The sequence below is a fragment of the Lampetra fluviatilis genome, chromosome 2 (genome assembly GCF_964198595.1).
Source record: "Lampetra fluviatilis chromosome 2, kcLamFluv1.1, whole genome shotgun sequence".
Classification (NCBI taxonomy): Eukaryota; Metazoa; Chordata; class Hyperoartia; order Petromyzontiformes; family Petromyzontidae; genus Lampetra; species Lampetra fluviatilis.
The window spans coordinates 8,445,477-8,465,498 of NC_136276.1; the positions used below are offsets into that span (position 1 = coordinate 8,445,477).

At 53.2% G+C, this 20,022-nt stretch overlaps 1 protein-coding gene across 1 annotated transcript in view; it reads right to left on the minus strand.

Annotated features, from left to right (window-relative positions):
• Positions 1-14,368, minus strand: part of LOC144941407 (gap junction gamma-1 protein-like) — a 44,972-nt gene extending 30,604 nt beyond the window's left edge. Inside the window, exon 1 of the mRNA XM_078867905.1 lies at positions 14,126-14,368. The gene's annotated coding sequence lies outside the window, so the exon portion shown is untranslated. The remainder of the gene's footprint in view (positions 1-14,125) is intronic.
• Between the last annotated feature and the right edge of the window lie 5,654 nt (positions 14,369-20,022).

Here is a 20,022-nt window from a genome sequence, read left to right on the forward strand (position 1 = left end):
CGCGGAGATATGATGATGGTGATGATGGTGATGACGAGTCGAGTTGAACAATGACCGGGATTGAAAAATTGGTAACTTTTCCACCGTCGATTGGCATAAGCCCCGTGCTGCCCACAGCGGCAACTGGGCACCATTGGATCGCAGTGACAGTCTCCAGCAGCGCACTTCGTTCCATTTCTCTATCGGGATTCAGTGACACGCTTCAACGGGAGGCGAATTTCCTAACTCACAGCTGACCAGGAATCACCCCTCTCTAAGCGTTGATGAACGCTTCCAGATTTCTATTGAGAAGGAAAAAAACACCTTTAAGTTGGCCCGTGTCCCAATGATCAAATATCCAAGCTGTAATTTGTGATCCAAATGAGAAAAATAAATCGAAAATTTCCCCCCCTTCTGATCATAAGCTCCGTGCTCGACTGCTATTGTGTTCCAAATTCATTTCGGCCCCTTCCATAACAGAGAATTACAATCTCCATCATCTATGTGCATTACATAAGCGGTACACACACACAGAGGCACACACACAGAGACAGACACACAAAGACACGTTCACACAGAGACACACACACACAGACACACACACACAGAGACACACACACACAGAGACACACACACAGACACACACACACAGAGACACACAAAGACACGTTCACACAGAGACACACACAGAGACACACACATACAGAGACACACACAGAGACACACACACAGAGACACGTTCACACAGAGACACACACACACAGACACACACAGAGACACACACACACAGAGACACACACAGAGAAACACACACAGAGAGAGACACACACACAGAGACACACAGATACATTCACACGCATGCGCACAAAGGAATACCGGCAAACCGAGTTCGACTCCCGGCCACAGCTTCGTCAGTGGCGGCGGATATCTCCGCCAGTGCTGCCCTCACCACCCCCCACCGCCTCGCACCAACACGCATTGACCAGCGTGGTGAAGTATGGCGAAACAACCCTCATCACCAACAAGGTAGAGGGAAGAGGCCTTTACCCAGCGGCGGATTGATGAAGGGTTGTAAATGATGCTTAAACCGCTCACCCGGTACTCGCACGCGCACCCACGTGATGCCGTGCACTCCACGTTCACTCCGAGTCAACCTTCAGATGACACTCAGCAACGAGTCATCCGCAGCAAATCAATTTGAAACCTCGAAAGAATACGAAGTCGAATATAACTGTCAATATTAATCACCTAATGTATAGCCTCAATGTCAATCCACTGCTTGATGAAGGCCTCCCTCCCCCCCCCGCGCCGTGCCGGTCGTTTGACCATACTTCACCACGCTGGGCAGTGCGAGTGAGTAAAGCTGGGAGAGAAAAGAGGCTGGGGGGCGTTGGGCCGCCAGTACCGGTTCAGATATCGCTCGCCGCCGCTACCGTCATCGAATTCGGGCGGCCGGGGTTTTTCAGATCGCCGTGCGCAGTTTGACCGATGCCCCCCGCCCCCACCACCACCCCACGCTCCCCACGGTCACAACGCAGCGAGGATGAGCAAGCGGCAGTACCTCGCGAGGTGACGGGGGGACGACAAGGCGAGACGGGCCGAGTTGGAGGCGAAGCTGTCGTGGACCCGTGGGCGCGAACTCGGCCCTTCTCGCCGTCCTTCTTATGCCGCGGACTCAACTCGGAGCGACTCGAAGAGATTCCCTGGCGTTCACTGCGAGCACTCAACCACCCCAGCCGCGCTCTCTCCCACTCTCTCGCCCTCTCTCGAAAACCGAGCGCAGCTCCAGTAAAGTATTAAGCCCAGCCCAGTCCAACACACCACAGGAAATTACACCGAGAGATGCAGACGGGCGGAGTCAGTGGAGGTGGGGGGGGGTAGAGGAATGGGAGTTAGCTAAGAAGTTTTGAAGAGAGGCTGGCTGAGTAAGTTTCTGGCTGGCTGGGTAATATTCTGGCTCGCTAGGTGGGTGGGGTGGGTGGTTGAGTGGGCGGGAGGAGAGGTGACTGGCTGGGTGACTTGACGATCTGGTTAGATGGCTGGCTCAACCGAGCGGCTCGCTTTGGTGGCTGGATTCTTTTGCGAGCTGGATGGCCGGGCAGATGCTTGGCGAGATGGAGTGACTGGTGGAGAGTGACTAGCTGGCCGAACGACTGGATAGGTGGTTGGCTAAGTGGGCGATTGGCTATATGACTCGCTGGGTGGCGGATTTGGCAACTGCGTGGCTAGCTGGATTGCTGCGTGGCTGAGTGGCTGGCTAGCTAGCTGGGTGACTGGCCTGTTGACTGCATGACATTTGAGCACTCATCATGACACTTCAGCTTTAAAAGCCACCACTTGTTCGGGGACGAGACGAAACGCAGAGCGCGGCCAAGCGGAGATGTCTGGGTCGGTCTCGCCTGCCAAGTAGATTTAAAGAGAAAACGCTCTTAATAATAATAATTAAAATGTCCGTGCACAGACTCGCTCGCTGGGACGGGCGAAAAACTCGGCTGCTTGTGGCCGAATGGCCCCGAGACCTAATTAGAGTTGAGCTTGGTTGGTGCTTGGACGGGTAACTACCGGGCCCTGCCGGGTGTTGTTGGCGTGGATTTAGTAAGTGTACCCCTCTGGAGCACCACGCCCCTCGAACGCTTGATGCGGTTTTTTTTTCCTTTTTTTCCACGGACTCTGATTTCCGCCGACATGAAGCCAAACGCCCAGGAATACAATTGTTCGCACACGCCAACGTGGGGCCATGCTAAAGATGAGCCCCGAGGCTCGGCGAGGCTTTCGTGGGTAATTACCTCGGCATTACTATGGTGGCCACGACCGGCTCCCCTCTGCCATCACGCCCAATCCCGTCGATGACATCACAGCTCGCCATCGCTTTCTTCCTTCTGCTAGATCCCTTCAGCCGTTGCAAAGTTGACACCTGACCCACGAAGGCTGCTCGCATGACGTCCGTCGTCTGGCTTTAAGTCTACCTCTGGTTACTCAATTTATGCATCTTTCAAGGACCTCTTCCACATTATCGTCACCACCGTGAGTATTAGGACTTCCCCTTAGTCGCCGACCTTCCGAGTGCCAGTTCAATGCCCGCCTCGGGCCCATCAACCAATGGACCTTACGAGTAAGAGGGAGCGGTGGCGCAGTGGTTAGCGCACTGTGGTACAATCCCACCAACGCGAGGTTGATTTCCGTCAGCGAAGAGTGAGATCTGAACAGGTCGTTGTCCCCTCCTCACGATTTCACAAACCTGCATTGACCAAAACGGTGGAGGTGTCCTTAAACAGCCACCATGACCAACATGATCTTCATCCACAGCAATGGATTGACAATCATCATCATCATCAGCAGCAGCAGCAGGTTTGGTCTATCCACTGCTGGATGAAGGCCGCAACATCTTCACTATGCCTCGTGACCTTGCCATGTCACAATCTCACCACTGCACGGCGTCTCTCCGCGCTATCTCCACGATGGTCGTCGTTTAGGGCACGTTCCCTTCATCACGCGGCTGCTGCTGTCGCCATTCTACAATGCGTGATGTCCACCAGCCACGATTCCCTTCTTAGCAATTGTCCTGCCCAAGTCCGCTTTTACATTTGTACTTTAATCCACGAGTTTTTTTGTTGTTCGTTTTTTTGTTTGTTTCTCATCGTAATTCCCAGCCTGCACCGAGCTTACCATGCTTCTTCCTTGTGCACTCCTCGGTTTTTGGTTTGTTCCAGATTCTTTGCGAGCGTCCTCCGGTGTTCGCGGCCCGCTTGTAATCACGGCGAGGCAACACGCCCTTGGCTGGTATCGCCCCATCTTGGGAGAGTTTTGTTTGTTGATTCTATCCCCAAGTTAAGACGAAACGTGCATTGGACACCTACGGGGTGTCCCTCCCATGCATCGTGATGATGATGATGATGATTAGGTTCATTTTTCCACAAGCACTTGAATGGACTCTCGCACATTTGTTTTTGGGTCGTAAAATGTTATTATTTATATAAAACTGTTCACTTTGAGAAAACGATTGCGAAGTAGAACTCATATACAGTATAACACAATGATAAAGATCCCCGGTATTGCCTGAAGAGACTGTTGTGGCAAGTGCTGTTAACGAGCACATATGAAGGTCGGCACGGCACACGAGCGGGTGAGTGGCCAACACCACGCCTGGCCGCCTTTGTCTCTTTCGTGGAGATGTTTACTCCACACCGCACCAGCTACTCACTGGAGACTGAGTCGACCTAGGGGCGAGGCCCATGACCGTTTCAGATAATCGTAGCTGGCGTTGGCCGTGAGCTGGAATCGAACTCGGGTCGCCGGGATCGTAGCGCGGCGCGCTCACTGCCACCCTGCCACTCTCACAGCTTGGTGGTGGCGCGTGACGTCCCTCTCTCCTCTGCCTGTAACAATAATAATAATGTACAACCTTGTGCCAATCCACTGCTAAATGAAGGCCTCTCCCCTGCGCCGTGTCGGTCCTGAGGGGGGTTGTTTGACCATACTTCAACCACGTTGTTCAGTGCAGGGAGGTGGTGTGAAGTGGGGGGGGGGGGCAGAGTGCAGGAGCGGTTCAGATATATCTATTCACCAATATAGTATTGATTGCACCGCGAGAGATGGCTACGGATTGGAGAGGCATTCATCCAGCAGTGGATTGGCCATGGCTGGTGGGTGGTATTGCGATTGCGTGTCACACCGGCAACTCTGTTTGTTTGGCCGGTGGTATAGGAACATCTCCTTGAGTTACGGGTTTCTACTTTTGCTTCCAAACGCAGTATAAAAATAAATTAAACGATTTATGGGGACGATTATTAAGTCAACGCTTTATTTATTGGTCTGGATTGTTGTACGGTTATGACAAGCGCAGCGGTCTGAACGTTCCTGTGCTGTTGCAAACAAAGGGACCACACAGCATCCCAACGACATCACATCCGTCTGTTTGCAAGTTTCACTTTTCACCCGAGTTTTTTTTTCTTTCTGCAAACATTTCTAACCAACGAGACAAAAGTCCCTCATCTCGACCGGCTTTCCCAGAGCCAGTGGTAGAAATTCCACGTTTCTAGACCGAAGCCCTCCCCCCCGTATGTCCATCGGAAAACTGTTATCGAGCGTCCCAGATAGTCGGGCAGCTTCGCCACGTGGTGCCTTCACCTACGGCACCCGGACGAATCAACTTACTTCGATTTCATTATGAACGTATTTAACTGACCAGGTAAGGCCCACTGAGCGAATTTGTTTTTTTTTTCAGTAGAGACCGAGCCAATAATTATTGCTCGGCGAAGTGGCCGTCGTCTGGAAATGTAAAGCAGCCAGAAAGTCGAAAACGCACGTTTCTAAAATGTGAAGGTAGAACCCGGAGAGACCCGGAGCTAAGAACCACGCGACCGCGGGGAGAAAAATACGCAAACTCCAAACACACAGCAGCATGCGTCGGGGTCGGGATCGAACCCACGACCTCCCGCATACCAGGCGAGGGAGATGACATCTCGCTGCTGCTGCTGATTATGCTGATTATGCTGATTATGGTGATTATGCTGCTTATGCTGATTATGCCGATCATGCCGATTATGCTGATTATGCTGATTATGCTGATTATGCCGATTATGCCGATTGTGCCGATTATGCTGATTATGCTGATTATGCTGATTGTGCTGATTATGCTGATTATGCCGATTATGCCGATTATGCTGATTGTGCTGATTGTGCTGATTATGCTGATTATGCTGATTGTGCTGATTATGCCGATTATGCTGATTATGCCGATTATGCCGATTATGCTGATTATGCTGATTATGCTGATTATGCTGATTATGCTGATTATGCTGATTATGCTGATTATGCTGCGCAGTAAATCACGATTGGCGCTTCTGCTCCTCGTGGTTACTGATGGTGCGGCTGCCGTGGATGCTGATGATGATGATGATGATTCCGATATCGACCACAAACAACGATGACGACAGTGACCACGACGGCTACTCCACGGGTCGAGCTGTAGCCGTGCACCGTTTATAAACAAAACACGCAGCCGCCGTCCATTACCAAGTTGCGCTTACGTCACCACGGCGCTTGTGCCAGGCTAGGTGCACTTCAAGATCACTCGCAGGAGACGCGCTTATCCCAGGCAACGCTTGAATGTTTTTCACGCAAAAAAAAACAAACAACTTCACGAGAATTCTCGTCTCTAGGAACACAGCGGAGTGAATTGTCTTAGATGCGTGAACAGGAGGCAGCATTGACGAGGTGAGTCCATTCAGTGACGAGGTGGGTTCAGTGAGGAGGTGGGCCCATTGGGATGTCTGACCAATGACGTTAACGAGCGTTTCACCTTCACGCAGAAGGACACCGGAGCCGAGTAGGAACCCCACTACCACCACCGCCGCAACCACCGCCACCACCACCGCCACCACCACCACCGCCACCACCGCCACCGCCGCCACCGCCACGCACTGCCACCATCACCACCATCACCGCCATCACCACCACCGCCACCGCCACCACCACCACCGCCACCCCCACCACCGCCACCACCGCCGCCACCACCACCGCCACCACCACCGCCACCACCGCCACCGCCGCCACCGCCACGCACTGCCACCATCACCACCATCACCGCCACCACCACCACCGCCGCCACCACCACCACCACCGCCACCACCACCACCACCGCCACCACCACCGCCACCGCCGCCACCGCCGCCACCACTACCATCACCACCACCACCACCACCGCCGCCACTACCGCCGCCGCCACCACCGCCACCACCGCCGCCGCCGCCACCGCCGCCGCCACCACCGCCGCCGCCACCACCGCCGCCGCCACCACCGCCGCCACCGCCGCCGCCACCGCCACTGCCACCACCACCACCGCCACCACCACCACCACCACCGCCACCACCGCCACCGCCGCCACCGCCACGCACTGCCGCCACCGCCGCCGCCACCACCGCCGCCACCACCGCCGCCACCGCCACCACCACCACCGCCACCACCGCCGCCACCGCCGCCACCACCACCACCATCACCACCACCGCCACCACCACCGCCGCCACCACCGCCGCCGCCACCACCGCCGCCACCACCGCCGCCACCACCGCCGCCACCACCACCGCCACCACCACCGCCACCACGCACTGGGGGTGACTCGCGGTCAGTCAAATTCCCCGCACGGACACATTCGAGAATCCCGTCCTTGTCAACTGTTGCCATCCATTGGCCACCGCGCAGTGCAACCCGACAACACAAGGGGTTTGTTGTTGTTGTTGTTGGCGTGTCCTGGCCACCTCCACGGTTGCGAGCAGCACTAACCGACCTCGAACCCCTGCCATGCTTTCGAGGCCCTGGGCCTGTATCTAAGGTGCAATGTCTTTGTCGGGGCCAAGGAACCTCTCCCCTGGGGACTACTCAGCCTGACGCAAATGCCTGGCGCGGTGTGCCAACGTGCACGGCGGGTAAACAGAGCGGTGCTGCTCGCCACATCACTCCTCCCGCACATCCACAGACACCCACCCACCCCACCACCACCCCGTACGCCGTGTCGGCCTTCACAGGTGCTCGCTAACAGCACTTGCCCCTACAGTCTGTTGAGGCTATCTGGGAGATCTTTGTCTTTGTGTAGACTACACGGGGTGGTGATCTTCGTCTTTGTGTTGTTGTTTTTTTTTAAATCCTTTATATTAAGTTCGCTTGCTTGCTTGCGTGCTTGCTTGCTTGCTTGCGTGCTTGCTTACGACCGTGCAAATCTTTCGGTCGTTTTTTAACCCACTTCCCGTGATCCAATCGAGCTGACATTTTCCACACAGACTCGTTGTGCGAGACAATTAATGTTCGTGAAAAAAAATTCCCAAAATTTTACACTTTTTAGGCAAAAAAAAAATATTTTACATATATTCAAATTGAACTCATTCACAGTATAAGAGCCCAGAGCGTAACCCCTCCACAGGCCGTGGCGGAGTAGCGCAGTTGGTAGCGCCCTCGCTTCCCATGCCTAAGGTCGCGGGATCGATCCCCGCGTCCTCCACAGGCGAATATATTTTTAAATCCTTTATATTAAGTTCGCTGCCACGCATATAAAGGATTTATAGTGAAAAACTTTGTTTTTACGGGTTATACTTATTAAATCTTCCACCGCTGATTCGACTCGCGACCTCTGCACCGCATCGCTCACGGAAACAGCTCAATAGGCGCTGCTGCTGCTGCTGCTGCCGCCGCTGTTGCTGGAGGCTGCCGCGGCCCAATGAGCAGATTCGAATAATTTTAGGATTTCCTGACAAAGCCATCGAGATGGTGGAAAAAGAGAGGGGGGGGGGACAAAAACTAAATATACGTCTGGCAAGAAATAAAATTCCATTGTATTTTTTTTATTTTGGGGGTGGGTGGGTTGTGGTGTGTGTGTGTGGGGAGGGGATGTTATGGATGGCTTGCCCGCATCACCACGCGATCTGCTCGTAACTTCACCCCAGGTCTCCGTTTGTCGAGACGCGCACTCGCTCGCCGCGCGCACAACTCACGCAACGCAGACGCCGTCCCAAGCGGAGAGTTTCCCCCGCAGCGGAGCGAGAGAAGATCTTTCACGGGAGGCTACGTCTGGACTCAATGGTTTTTTTTGTTGGCAAGCGCCCATCATTTTTTGTTGAGTGAAATTATTACAGAGTTTGTCGAGTACGAGTTTAAGACCCAGCCAGGGTGCGGTAAGGATCATCATCACAACCACCTCCACCATCATTGCCAGCGTCACCAGTATCATCATCACCACCACCATCACAACCAGCACCACCATCACAGCCAGCACCACCACCACCACCATCACAACCAGCACCACCGTCACGACCAGCACCACCAGTATCATCATCACCACCACCATCACAACCAGCACTATCACCATCACCACCACAACCAGCACCACCGTCACGACCAGCACCACCAGTGTCATCATCATCACCACGACTACCAGCATCGGTCTATCATCCCTATTAATACTCGCAACAGCACATCATCATTAACAACTCGGAGCACGAGTAAATTAGCACCATCATCATCATTATAATCAACAACGCCGAGCCGAGTTTCAAAACTCAGGAATGTCCTGCATTGGGATGTTTGGCCAATTTCAGTCATGGTATATATGTTGAACTTCTTTCGCACCGTACGTATCCAACCGTGCTAATCGGAGGTGCGGGGTAAAGAAAAAAACTATACACGCACAAAAAATTGCTTTCAAATAAATTATTTTTCAATCTAGATTTAAAAGTGCATAGCCGCAGTGGCTTCCTAAGTGTTGGACGTGTGTGAATAAATCAGGAGTGCCAACAGAAAACCCACTACGCATACGGATCGCATAACAAAACAAATCTATACAGATTAATTCATGAATCGCTGTCCAAATCTACACGTGAATTCACGAATCGCTGTCCTGCCATCGTCCGGCCATCTGGCAGTCTGCACCACAAATAGAGCCACATTCGCATCCGACCTTCGCCCTGGCCTCCCCTGGGTCGCGAGTCAGCACAAGCTCATCAAGCGCCGCATCCAACGCGGCACACGCGACAGGCAGCAGAACACGACCCCCCGGAGGACTGGAAGTTCAGGTTCGACTCCCCCCCCCCACCCCCTTCCGCTGTCGACCTCGACAACAAGGCCACGTGGCCCAAGGCGGGAGTCACGAGCCACCTGCCCAGACACGCGCAGGAGATAAAGACTCGCGACTTCCTCCCACCGGCTCATCATCTCCCTCTCTCACCTCCCTCCTCTCTCACCCTCACCTCTCATACATCCTCTCGCCTGCCTCTCTCCTCCTCGCCCTCCCTCACCCTGCACCGCTCAACGAAATTCCTCTTGGGCGAATCTCGCCGCTGTTGCCGAGGCTGGCTTTTGTTGCTGTTGCTACTGCTGCTGTTGTTGCTGCTGCTGCTGCTATTGCTGCTGCTGTTGCTGCTGTTGTTGCTGCTGCTACTGCTGCTACTGTTGCTGCTCTCACCGACGATGGAGGCGTCAGCGAGGTTTCGCCCAACAACAACAAAAATCTGACGGAAAGAATCAACATTCGACATCCACGCGCGAATCGCTCCAAAAAAACACAACCGCGACCAAAACAACAGCGACAGCGGAACGATGCGGCGGGGAAGAGGAGGGGTGAGCGCTTCACAGGGCATGGCGAACCATGCCCTCCACACCTCCCGCACGCCTCACCACCGTCGCCTCCTTCCTTCTGCCAGATCCAATGACCGCCGCAGTCAGACGACGCCCTCGGCCGAGAAGGTCCGTGTCACGAAATGATCGTCCCAGTGGCACGCGCCCCAGATGCACCCAGCTGGATAGCGCAGCCATGCAGGTGTCACGACACCTCGGCAGAGCCACCACCGCTGTGCAAGAGGGCACGGGGCGCGTGACGGGGCGCTGCGGCGGGCAGAGGGGGGGGGGCTAACGTGAGTGTAACAGCAGAGGGCAGCGCAGCAAATTCCTGGGAGGGAGTAGGATGGGGAGAGGGAGGAGGAGAGATGCGGGATGGAGAAGGGGAGTAAGGGTGGGGCGGTGTGTGGGGTGGGGAGAATGAGGAATGGGAGAGAGGGCGCAGGAGGGAGGGTTGTAGGTACAAGGGAGAGAAGAGGATGGAGAGGGATGTGTAGGTAGAGGATTGGGCACCACCCCTCCGTGCAATGCGACCACGTCAGTAACGACGATGTCGCAACGCTCACCGCGAGTCTCGGTCCCTCTGCGCGCGATCGAGGTGGCTCAGAGCCGCCCGAGCCGGCATCGCCGCCAAAGCTCCGGATTTAAAAAAATGCGGATATCGGGAGCACGCGCGATGAATAAACTGGGTCCTGCAAGCGCTGCGCTAACCGCTGCACCACCGCTCGCTCCCCCCTTCTCACGTGGCGGGACACGCTCCGTGCACATTCCGCGCGCGATTTGAGACACGGGTGGATGGGGGGGCAGCGCGCGGTCGCCCCGAATATGGCGACACCTCAATGTCTCTACTCATGCACCCCCCCCCCCCTCGAACATCTCGACTGGAGAGTATACCAGCCCCCCCCCCCCCAGACCGCACCTACCCACATAGTTGGGGGGGGGGGTACCAGTATCTCAGTTGCGCGGCAGAGCTCAGTGGCAGGGTCCGCACCTCCACGCCCCCTGGTGAGAACTATTCTGCGCATCACACACGCGCCTACACCACCACCACCATCACTACCACCACTACCACCACTACCACCACTACTACCACCACCACTACCACCACCACTACTACCACCACTACCACCACTACCACCACCACTACCACCACTACTACCACCACCACTACCACCACCACTACTACCACCACTACTACCACCACTACTACCACCACCACTACCACCACTACCACCACCACCACTACCACCACCACTACCACCACCAATACCACCACCACCACTACCACCACCACTACTACCACCACCACTACTACCACCACCACTACCACCACCACCACTACTACCACCACCACTACTACCACCACTACCACCACCACCACTACCACCACCACTACCACCACCAATACCACCACCAATACCACCACTACCACCACCACTACTACCACCACTACTACCACCACTACCACCACCACCACTACCACCACCACTACCACCACCAATACCACCACCACCACCGCCGCAGTGTGGGTGGGTGGGGAGTCTACAACGCACTTTGACGGTGCTTGCATTTCCACGCAGAATCTACTTTAATCCATCGACCATTATTCGGCAGCATTGTTTTCTAATCATTAAGAGAAAGTGAACTCTGGACCGGTTTGAATTTTTCTAATGCTCGTCCGTAGAGAGTACGGCGCGAAAGAAGTTCAACATACATCCATAACATTTGGACTGTAAATCCAACGTGAGGCACGGATATATATATAAAATACATCAACTCACATGCTTCATTAACATTGCCTTTCAAGAAGCGGTATATCATAATCGGAGCAAGATCATAGTCGGATGTTTCGGCAGCCAATCGTGCCTGACACATTACTCCCTCACCCGATTAATTGTAAATGAATTCCATCACCGACGAGATGGTTACTGTGCAACATGCAGAGTCACTTTTGTTAATCCACCGCTAGATTCGTAAGCCTCCGCGCCACGCCGCTCGTGGGGGTTATTCGACCATACTTCACCACGCCGGTCAGTGACGGTTGCTTCACGGCGGGGAGCATAGGCGTACAGCACAACCACGGATTCGGCTGCACTGCCCTTCTGCTGCCCACCGTATTAAAAACTAAACTATTTTTTTTTTCACCAGGTAAGGCCCACTGAGCTATATTGCTTTGTGAAGAAGCGACCGGGTCACAGATGATAGCTCAAGAAAGTCACGCAGCCTGTGAACAACCGAAGATGCACGATTACACCAACAATGCGGCCAAGGCTGACGCGTTAGTCGTGACGCACGGGCACAATGAACTAAACAGCATCACGCGTTCGACAACAACGGCCGTGGCCTTGAAAGGCACCAACAAAACAAATAACTATAATAGCCGACGTTTCGGGAAATTGGCCTTCTTCGTAGAGCGTGTGACGACGCCACGGGTTCACGGTGAGGCACGCTTTGGTGAACACGCCCGCCGCAGGGTTCACCACGTGGCGTTGGACGAGTCGCGTGAACACGGGGGAGGGAGGGGCGGGGGACATCTAAGGCCCGCATGGCCAGGTGGTCGAGAGGGCAATTTGGGCCACGGCTCTGCTTACTCGTGGCGGCTGCGTGCATGACAATGGCGCGCCCTTCTTACGCAAATTTGTCTAAAATAGGCGACGTTTCGGGCAATGGCCCTTCTTCGCAGCACGCAGAGGCGCCAGAGTGGATGGACTCTAATATCAACCCCGTGTTAATAAATCAAATTCTCATGCATCTTTCGTTGGGGGGGGGGGGAGCGTTTGTTAACCTGCAGCCCGCCTGCCGTTTCATACAGCCCCAAAAAAAAAATACACATTCTTACGGCACGAACAAAAATCCGTGTATTGACTCAGTTGGTGATGGTTGTCATGGCACGATGTCGCCTGGGTGGGAGTGGAGCGGCGGGGAACGGTTGAGATGTCACTCGCCGCTCTTGGTAGCCGTGGCCAGGAATCGAAGCGAGACGGCCGAGACCGAGAGCGCGGTGCGCAAGCGAAGCAGCCACCACGACGCCGAAGCGCCACCCGAAGAGATCACGGTGGTTGCATTTGTTGTTGTTGACGCCTATTAGTGTATTGTATTCTCGTCGAGGGTTCCCTCGCTTTATACGGTAGTAGATGCTTTATGCGGTAGTAAATGCGGTCCGTGAAAAGGGCGCAAGGAAAGGAAACCGCACAAGGGGACATCTGGCTGCCGATTAGCGCACACAGTACACACACATAGAACACACACACACACACACAGAATACACACACACACACAGAATACACACACACACAGAACACACACACACACACACACCGAGCACACACATACAGAACACACACATACACAACGTTGCCCCACGTCCTACCGCATATCCGTAATATGAGTGAATGCAAACGGCGTATATTGAATTATGGGTAGATAATATGTTAGCTGCATATACGCAAAATCGCACAAACCGAACCCTCACAAAACGAGGGAAAATCGCATTTACTATTTGAAATCCCAATCTGTGAACAATTATACTCAATTAAACCCCCACTCACCACCAGAATATTTACATATTTTTTACATTATTTCGTTACTCTCGATCGAATGAACAGAGGACGTGAATGCTGAATGATAGTGGTGGCTCTGGTGGTCACAATAATGGTGATGATTAGCAGGAAGGAGACATTTTCATCCAAGGGTGGATAGACCACGTCGCACGATCGTGATAATTATAACGAGTTATATATATATATATTTCTCATTACAGAGTTGTGTACTGCCATTGGAGCAGAAAATCCCACGATTTGGCCGACTGCCCTTATCACTGCACAAGTTCACTCGAAAGTAGCAGCACCTCGACAACCGATGCCGGATGGCGATTTCCACTTAGCACGTGCCGAGATCAACGGTAACTTCTGGCAAAACGATGGCGACTGTTGATCAGGCAGAACGCTCCGTCCAGCAGTGGACAAGCCCACGGCTCACAACGACGACGACGTTTTATACTTCCACGTGGAAGACCGCTCAAGCGAGAAGCCACGCTGCGCAATACCTCGAGCGTCGAAACGGGTGCAGCGCTAAAGCTGCTCGAGGCTGAAGCTGCGACGGAGAAGGGTCGCGTCCTCGGCTTGCCTCTCTGCTCGCGGCTCAGGGTGTCGTTGGGCAGACGCGGGCCAGGTGATGAGCACGGTGTCCGCTCTGCGCGAACGGTCGCGAGAAAGTGAAGTGAACGAGCGAGTTTCGGTGGCCATATGGGCGATGGGGAGTCGGGGGTGTCGGTGGGGGAGTCGCGGTGGGCGTGGGAGAGGAGGGGTGGAGAGTGGAGTGCGGTGGAGGAGGGAGGTGTGGAGAGATGCGTGCGTGCGAATCCACACGATCAACACCATCCCGAATATTAATATTATTATTATTATCACGTGGCCGCGATCACTCTTGTCAACAGCAATTCATCTTCAGCGTCGCTATCACTGTTATTAGATTATAATTAATAACGCGTTGATATCATCATTATCATCGTGTTCACCACTACTCTTATTAACATCAGCACCACGTTAATCGCGATCAGGGTCGCGTTCCGCGCAGCACGCCGTTAGCATCTAGCTGTTTCTTATGGGCCACTATCAACATCGCCATCATCATCATAACCATCATCGGTGCCAGGAACGGTGCAAATATCACTCGCCACTGATGTTCTCCGTGGCTTGAGATGGAGCTCAGGTGGTCGGCTTCTCGGTGCAGTGCGCCAACCACTGCGCCACCGCTCCACCCCACCCAGTGTTCAGCACGTCCTCAATATTCGCGTCGAGTAAATGTGTCCGGGGCGGAGTGGATCGTGATAATCCTATAATTAATTGCTTATTATTCTGACTAAAGATAGGTGACGCGATACTGTGTTTTCTTTGACTCCGAGCGCAGCGCTCGTCTCTGCAACGAGCTCGCAGCGCGCACAGGTGCCGACTAACTCGGCCCATCGCTTGACTTGAAGCTTGCGCGACTGCAGAGGATTCATATTCCTTGGGGCTTTCGGTGAAGTCACGTAGATAGGTTCGAAGAAAATAACAACAACAAAAAACTACGACGATTCGATCGCAACACATCACGAGCAAAGAGCAAATGACGACCGCTCGTGTTGCGATCGAAGCGTCGCAGTTTTTTAATTTGTTATTTTCTTCGAACCTATCTACGTGACGTCACCGAAAGACCCACAGAATATCAGCTCATCGCATCACGCAGCGGCGTGAGTGGAAGGATGAGGGGAGGAGACGGGGGGGGGGTAGATGGAGGGGGGGGGGGTAGATGGGAAGGGGGGGGGCGAGAAAGCCTCTGGGAGAGAAAGCCTCTGGGAAGGGGGGGGGAGTGTGAGCCGCCGTGGGAATCAGATAAAGGCGATGCCCTGACTGCCAGAATTTTAGCGAATGACGTCACACAAGTTCTACCAAATTATGATTGTTGTTGTGTTAAACATCGCTGCCAAAAACACAAGAGAGAAGGAGAGAGATTGCTGTTATCGGTTCTTGTTCTTGGTAACCGCGTGAAAAATACATGCGAGTGCGAACGGGTCCCTGAGCGAGATGGGTAGGACAACCGTTATCCAGCAGTGGATTGAGAATGCTTCACACGTGGCGTGTGTGTTCATTCGAACGGCGTCTTCTCCAAAGAACAGCATCGTCCCATTGACTCAATCCTCCTCGGTCCGCGACTTGAATTCGCGACCAAGGTCGCATGAGCCCATCATCGTCCATCTTAGGCGGGGGGGGGGTGCAAGCTAAAATCAGTAAAAACATAACAACACCGCTTGCTTGTTTCAAGATAATCCGGTGCCTCGCCGTATGATTGTTTTAGAACCAACGGTGCCATTAATCACTGGGACCGCTCAACGCTCGCTTGAGTGTAAACAGCGATGTCAGCTATCAAGCGTGCAGGCGTTGCATTTGCGCTGACACCTACGGCCTGAAAGTGCTCTGGGTTCCACGCTACTAAAATGGGAGGGGGGGCATTTAATTTCTGGACAGGGGAGCCCTCGTTTAATTCCCTGCGCCAATTCCAAACCGCGCTCCGCCGCTGGGCGCGGCGGATTTGCTTCCCGCGATGTTGGCGAATGTCTCGCTCCGTGCGGTGGATTATTCGCGGATTTCGTGCCCGCGTGTCCATCGTCGATCAGCGCCTCCGCTCGGAACAACAAGCGCGAGATCGCCCAGGAGACGTGGCCACGTGTCTGGCCGTTCCGTCCAGAGGTCGTGAATTCCACTTCCATGACTTACTGTTTTAACAACAACAACAACAATCTATGTTGTTGTAGTTACTCGTGTCCTGCAACAACGTCTTGCCCTTTATTGTACACCTTCGAATTATTGTCGAAGCGCCTACCCTGCAGTTGAAATGATTATTTGAAATTCCTGTTATTGTTCTGTATTGTTAATTGCGTATTGCTTCGTATGCTTAAGATGTAACAACTCTTGCAAGGTAGGCTGTCCTCCGCGGGTCATCCCTTGCCAAGAGCGCAGCCTGTGGCCGAGCGTTGCTCTCACCGAAAAGTCACCGAATGAGTTTGAACGGAACTGTGACGAAAGGCAAACGAACGGTGGGGTCGAGTTTTGCGAGCCCCAGGGCCGAGGAGAGGGCAGCCGTAGATCGTAGAGGCGAACAACGCGTCGTGTGTTTGTGTTTTTTTCTCGTACGGAGACTTAGGTTTATTTGATATTTTGTTGCGAGTTTCCCGGCTCCGTTACAAGGAATATCCGTGGTACGTGAGCACAGCAGCAGCAGCAACAAAATACAAAGACGTCAATATTGCAGAGAACGGTCCTTTTGGAATACTGCACAACTAATAAACGAGGTATTTAAAGGTCGTTAACGTAACACTCGCGTATTTAAAACAACAACAACAACAACAAACCACGGTGAAAATATAATGAGAGAACAAGAGGCGTCAGGGAAACAAGTTCCGTGCAGGTGCAGGTGAGCTCTGTGTTCAGGTCGAATGGGGCAGTGAGGAAGGGGGGTGAAGGGATCGAACCAAGCCATAGACGAGCGACACGGGGTTGTTGCAGAAACGTGGAGCAGCAAAAGGGGAAAAAATACAATTTTTGTATACTTTTTTTATTTACCAAACTCCGTTTTAGTAAGCGGAGTTTTCAGTCGGAATAAGGAGGCACTTTTGAGGCTACGCGAGGAGGGATGATGGCACAATGAGCGCGCTTTGTGAGTGCAATTACGGTGGTGGTGGTGGGGGGGGGGGGTCATCACGTGACCCCGGGCGAGTCAGCACTGCGTAGGCAAGGGTCGGTGGGTCACGAAGAGATCCGCGAAACTCCCAAATCCTGCTCGGATGCGAGATCGGTGGCCGGGAGATGACAGTACAGCAAGTGGGTTGGTCTGTATTCTGGCCCTTTAAGTGTTACCCCCCCCCCCTCCCCATCGTACGTGGTTGGGATTTGCTTGGCAAATGTTGGGGTTCTCCGAGTTTCCCTCCCACAGTGAGCAAAAACACTCATCATGAACGGAAATGGACAAACATCCTCAAAGCAGGACCCTCCTGGCGGAAAAAAAGAGTCTTGGGACCCTTTGAGACATTCCCGGGTCAAATGAACGACTTTACTGAGCGTGTGTGCACGCAGTTGTTGTGAACGATCATCCGGGGACTGTGATAGGATCTCTATTCGTTTACGAAGTTGGGGGGGACGGTGAGATTGGGGGGAGGAGAGGGGCGGGGTGAGGTTCCCCCCTTCCCGTGCCGGTGGGGTCATGTGATTGTAACCACTGCGAGACGTGTCTAATCCCTAATTAACTCAATCAATCACGGGGGGTGAGAGTTGGGGAGTGTTTGTGAAAGTGGGGGGGGGGCGGCACAAGGGGTGAAGGCGGGGACTCGATCCGTCCTTGGCTTCCATAATGGTCACCACCAGTGGCTGGGAATCAGCATCATTGAGAGAGTGTATCCAGCGAAAGTTTCAAAGTTTTCAGTTGCTCAAGGCCGCTCATTACTCCGGGTGGCCGTGGGACAGTCGTCGAAACTCCACGTTCCCATGGCGGTAGCCGGTCTATCCGTGAGGACGACCAGAAGACCAGAAACTGCTGCCGCATGGGCTATTCGCTAACAGAGAGGCGGTGTAATTTCATAAATTTCAAACATGATTTTGTTTTGACTGGCGCCTGAATGTGGCACCCCTGCTGACTCAGCACACAGCTCCGATTGAACAGCTCAGGTCTGCGTTGCAACACACGTGATTGATCTCAAGGGATGATCGCGCGGATTAAAACCAATTACAGATATCCGTTCAGCAAATGAAAGCCATCATACACACGTGTGTGTGTGCTACGTGTCGTAAGGAGCGGTAGTGCAACGGTTAGTGCGCTGCGCTACGAACCCAGCGACCCGAGTTCGATTCTCGCTCACGGTCAACACCAGTGATGATTATCTGAACCGGTCCTGGGCCTCCCCTAGGTCGACTCAGCCACCTGGTTGCTGTATAAGCTTGGGAGACAAAGGCGGCCGAGCGTGGTGCTGGTCACCCACCCCCTCGTGTGCCGTACCGCGAACAGCACTTGCCCCAACAGTCTGCTGTGGCTATAAGGTCACCGCTTTGGCTATAAGGTCACCGTCCTGGCTATAAGGTCACCGTCCTGCCACGCGTGGGTCAATGCGGGTTCAAGGGTGAGCGCTAGCCAGGATTGGCCACTGATGTTAGACGTTCCCGGGATTCGAACTCAGGTTACCGAAATGATAACGCAACGCACTACTACGGCGCCACGGTTCCGCTGTACATATATACTGTACATATATATACTGTACATATATACTGTACATATATATACTGTACATATATATATACTGTACATGTATATATACTGTACATATATATACTGTACATATATACTGTACATATATACTCGTGTCTCGCGGTTCGCTCCAACAACAGCTTAAAGCGTCGATGATGTTACCGTGACGTCAATAGGGGCACGTTCTATTAGAGAGTATGCGGGTGACTTCACAGGCTTGTCACCAACCAAAGCGCCACGTGAACGTCACTTGAACGCCGCGCGTTTATCTCATCATAACGGAGCTGAAAAACTAACGTGGGGCAAGCCCGCGACGATCATCTCGCCTGGATGTGCGAGCTAAGTGGAGCTTGCTTGTGCCTGGCAGTGGAGGCAGTCGTCCTCCAACAACAACGCTCACAACAACGAGCGGATGGCAGAGTCGGGGCCACAGCTTGGTGCATCTGCCAGTCATCTCGGTCAGTCAACCCATGGTATGTTGGTCTGTCCCGTGGCCTCAAAGTGCACCTGGCCTGGCACAGGCGCTGTGGTGACTTAGTGGCGAATTTGCGGGTACGGTGTTAGTCTGTAACCCAGGAGCAGCGAGAATTCGTGGATTACCACAAAGATGAGGTGCCATACCCATAGCTCGCCAGGAGAGGGCAGTACAGCAGGTGGACTAATTGCCATCAGTTTCCATCTGTACGGAGGATGGATTGTTGTATGGACTGTATGTAGATATGTACGTTGAACTTCTGTCGCGCCGTACGTAGCCAACCGTGGTAATCGGAGGTGCGAAATGTCATAAATGCTCATCAATTAATCGGCTGAAAACTTAAAATAAGAACCCAATGCAGGACCCTCCTCAAAAAACTCTGACGACGAAGTGTGGTTCTCCTGGGTAAATAAGAACATGACAATTATTACATTATTTTCTCTTGCGTCTTTCTTTATTAGATGGCACATTCCTTACCACTGTGGGACACGTTGTTCATAAACATGTTCATGCGTTTCGGGGAAGCGCTGTAATTACTGGAATTGGCCACGTGGGCCCACATTCGGTTAAAGTAAATGGCGTCGATGAAAGGCATGCCGTCCGAAACGTCGATATGGTAAATGTAGCGGCGATCTAATTTGATACGTTTGGAGGAATAAAAAAAACACACACACATTGATGTGTTATACACAACT